This window comes from Procambarus clarkii, unplaced genomic scaffold, assembly GCF_040958095.1.
Source record: "Procambarus clarkii isolate CNS0578487 unplaced genomic scaffold, FALCON_Pclarkii_2.0 HiC_scaffold_2152, whole genome shotgun sequence".
Classification (NCBI taxonomy): Eukaryota; Metazoa; Arthropoda; class Malacostraca; order Decapoda; family Cambaridae; genus Procambarus; species Procambarus clarkii.
This window is the reverse complement of record NW_027191164.1, coordinates 621-5,000: the sequence shown is the minus strand read 5'-3', so window position 1 is coordinate 5,000 and position 4,380 is coordinate 621. Positions and strand designations below refer to the sequence as shown.

Genomic DNA, 4,380 nt, shown 5'->3' with positions numbered 1-4,380 from the left:
CTGGGGGTGGAGGCCTGATCGAGGACCGGGCCGCGGGGACACTGAAGCCCCGAAATCATCTCAAGATAACCTCAAGATATCCTCAAGTTAATCATAAGGACATTTTAATCAAACTTATATTTATAATTCCTATGTAACTTGTGTTCATTCATTGCTTTCATTTCAGACACTTGATGAATCTGACTCACCTGAGTGTAGGAGAGAACAACTTGAGTTACCTGCCAGAAGAGATTGGTACTCTGGAGTCTTTGGAGACACTCTATATCAATGACAATCCCCTGCTGCACAACCTTCCCTTTGAGCTGGCTCTCTGCACAAACCTGCAGATTATGTCTATTGAAAATTGCCCTCTAAGTCAGATACCTCCTGAGATTGTGGCTGGCGGCCCATCTCTTGTTATCCAGGTATGCTATGAATTGATGATCATTGCTAAGGTACATTCATTACTTCTGTGATTTCACATACAAGGGGGCTTCCATTTTTCTTGTAGCAGATCTGGTTTCTGAATAAATTTGTATCTGTATGACCATGGCTGAATATAGGAATTTTAATGAAACAAAGAGATAATTGGTAACACTAGCCTACTTTACACCCTTAGCTTGGGATTGAAAAAAAAATGAATTTTATAATTTTAAGAACATAAGAACAAAGGCAACTGCAGAAGGCCTATTGGCCCATACGAGGCAGCTCCTATCAATAACCAACCAATTCCACTCATGTAAATGTCCAACCCGCGCTTGAAACAATCGAGGGACCCCACCTCCACCACGTTATGCGGTAATTGGTTCCACAAATCAACAACCCTGTTACTGACCCATTATTTTCTATGTGAATTTTCATTAAAAATATAACATTTCTATAAATATTAAAATTGTAAAATTTCTGTAAAAGGCCAAAAGTGCAGTTGACTTCCACTGGTCATTCTTTTTCTTAAGATTGACATGTCTTTACTATGGTGTTTAAAGGGTCTTGTCTTCATCTGTGATACTGTATTGTAAAGCTTACTTTGAAAATATAGATATCTGATCTAGTAAATTTAATAACTATTACCTATCTTAAAAATTGATTTTGTTTTCAAAGATATTTAGTGTTTTGTTATTTATCTTTTTGTTTACAACCCTTTGATAGCCTCAGTTTTTTTTTTTTTCCCCTTTCCCCCCATGAAGATGGGAAGTGGGGGGGTTAATGATAGTGTTACGGTTATTGAGTCATGATGCAATTATCATTTCACCCATTCCACTAAAGTATACTAAAGTTCTAAATATTTAAACTCTTGAATTTGTTTTGTGTTGTGGGTTCAGTTCTTCACCCACAAGCACCACCCACCCACTGATCCTGTACCACTGTCTTTTGTTAAGCCTTTTGAAACACAGTATCCAAATAGTCAACCACAACTACAAGTCTTCTATTTTGTGACAAAGAAGTATTTATCTGTACACTTGTATCATTAATATTTGTTATGGTTGTTAGATCATGTCCTTGCTTTATGTTTGTGTTTGTACTGTATAGGTATTTGCAATAAATCTGTGTACACTTTTTATTATTAATCTGTAAAAGATTTTCCTAATTTCACCATTTTTTGTTTTCAGTTTTTGAAGATGCAGGGTCCATACCGCACAATGTGAGGAAAGTCTCTCTCTCCTGTTGAAGTCATAAATGGAAGTACGAGTAGGCATGCATCACGATAAGAGCTTTTACAGTGGCTGCTGTTTCTGGGAATTGCTTCAACTCTCCTGCAGCGCCTATGTTGTTCCCGCTGCTGCTACTACTACCACACCCAAAAATTCAAAATGCTGCTTGTGATTCTGGGTGGTGCAGTAGCTGGATGTCCATGTTGTTCCACAGTGTGACACTACAAGTAACAGGCTGCCCATAAGTATGGTACCTTCCAGCCTTCTGTGTCATTGGCTGACTGAAGAGAAAACATTGGATATATGTTAGGGATTCAGGCTCCTCTGTGAAATGTGATATTATGCTTTTCTTGTTAGGTATAAGTGTGTGTGACCAGGCCAGTGGAGAAATTGCTGGTGATGTGTACCTGGGCCTGGTATGGTCGTGCAGAGGATGCCAAGCATGGTATGGGGCTGTGATGGGTTGCAAAGGAAGCCCCAGCTATCCATCTTGGCTAAGGTGCAATGGACATAAAATATAAAACATATATAAAAATATATAAAAACATTAAAATGGGAAAAAAAGTAGGAGAATGACCACCACCTATCCATTCTGGCCGAGTTGAACGGTAGTTTCTGGTGTCACAAGTGGGAACTTATAAAAGCCAAACTCCAACACTGCCAGCTACCTATCTTGGCCATGATGTATGGTGTATGGTCAAACAAGCGTGGTATGGGACAGCTGCAATGTGAGGAGGTCCCCCACTCACCACTGATGATAGCAACCCAAGAGGAAAATGCTTGTGTTCAATGTCAGATGTTGATTGTGCATGTGCATCTGTGGCATGCACAGTGTGATACAAGGTAGCCCTGGTGGTATGACTCTGGTCTCCCCCCTATACAATGCCATTCACTGACCATCAGTCGGTAGTCATGTGTGACTTCTCCCCCTGCTCCACATTGATTATCAGATAGTTACTGGATGATGTTGAAGCAGTGCCAACCACTGGTCCCACCTTCACACTGTGCTGCGTGTGTGCATGTGTGTTCTGGTGTATATATGTAACATGAGCCTGCTACTGGGTTGCTTCATGCCAATGCTGATTTATCCTCTCGTGACATTGCTGCCTCCCAAACCATCGCTTTGGTGTGTCTGCGAGTGTCTTTTTGTATGTATATTGTAGTGAGTGTTAACTGTCACAGAAATTACACAACAAATTCTGTGTGGATGTGAATATCAGTATTTTCTAGAAAGGCCTGATTTGCTTTGCCATGTAAATATTTGCTTTAACTAACTCAGTCCAGGAATAATATGTGATGGACTAATATGTGAAAATAAAAACAATTTATCATACTTTGCTTCCTGTGCCAAGCTAAGGCTTCTTTTTTTATATTTATAACTTTTTTTTTTTTAATTATTATTTTTGAAGCCAACTGATGAGACTTAAGTTTGGTGGCGACAATGGACCAGTGTGTCTTGTGGTAATGAAATGAGCTTTGTTTGATACAACCTTATCATGTGTTGGTTGTATTAAATAAAGTGTTTAGCCACAAATATTTTGGTTACCAGCAGGTGGATGACCTCTTATGGCACCACGTGTTGGGAATTTACCACCCATATAACTCCCACCAGTAATAAATGACTAACTTGGCAAGGAAGGTCAGAGAACGTACATTCTTTTAACATTACTACAAACCTCCATTCCCCACAGAGGCTCATTGGTGCTCTACAACTAGAACCTCGTCCCCTTCCGATATTTAAAGGTGGATGGGTATATCGGACAAGGAAAATGTGATGGCACAATGCTACACGAAAATCTTTAGAAGTAATCCAAGATGGATTACATGGGCATAAAGTGTTATTATGCAAGTTAATAATGAAGCCTTTTGGCACAACAAAGACTTGATTACAGTACAGTATGTGGTGCAAGGCAATGTGGGCATTAGGTCAGAGAAAGGTGAAAGCCTGGTTAAAGGTATTTGGAAGCAGAGCTCTTTGAATTGATGGCCAACTGACATGCCCTTTGCACATTTAGTTGGCTTGAACTGGACAATGTTGTACACTACAGTGTTCACGTTGCTGCTCTGGAGATTGACGTTTTATCTTCAAGAACTGCAAGGCAGTTAGGTTTTAGTGTACTTCAGTGACTGCTGCTGCAAACTCCTTGAAGCAGCTGTGAATAATAACCTAGTCAGTGTCCTGTGGGATGTTGTGCCTGTAGACTTGTCTGTCACTGGTCTAAGACACCTCCCACACCATCCATTGCTTTGTAGCTAGGCGCTGATTAACCTCAAGGTTCCAGCGCCAGGCCCTGGGCCTAAACCTCATCATAATAATGCTTTGTAGCCTCAAACCCCACAGAAATAACTAATGCTTATTACTCAAATGGACATGCTGTGTATCGGTCGCCTCTCAAAAATGTTACTCAATAAACCTGTAGGTGAAATGTCTTTCCTTAAATCCTGAAAAGGAGGGGGGGGTTGTAGTTTTCATAAAACACACATGCTTAAATAACTTTTATTAAAATATTATTTTGTGGTAATTTTATTAAGCTCGATTTTATCTAGTTTCTTCTGTGGTATACTGACGCTACTCAAAACCTTCGTTATCATGCCCGTGGCAACAGTAATGTTGTTTTCTCTGATGGTAAACGGTTGGTTCTCCATCATTACCATACGTTCCTGTAGGGTCAGCAGCACTGTACCATGGTCACCTGGATATGAAAAAACAAATTAGTGGTGCCACAAAAGTTTAATCATAATGACTACC

The 4,380-nt window shown here is 40.0% G+C and overlaps 1 long non-coding RNA gene across 1 annotated transcript; it reads left to right on the top strand.

The window, feature by feature from the left end:
* The first annotated feature begins 165 nt into the window (after positions 1 to 165).
* On the top strand, positions 166 to 4,057 carry LOC138362625 (uncharacterized). Its single transcript, XR_011227833.1, has 2 exons — positions 166 to 404; positions 1,590 to 4,057. It is a non-coding gene; the product is annotated as an uncharacterized lncRNA (long non-coding RNA).
* The last annotated feature ends 323 nt before the right edge of the window (positions 4,058 to 4,380 follow it).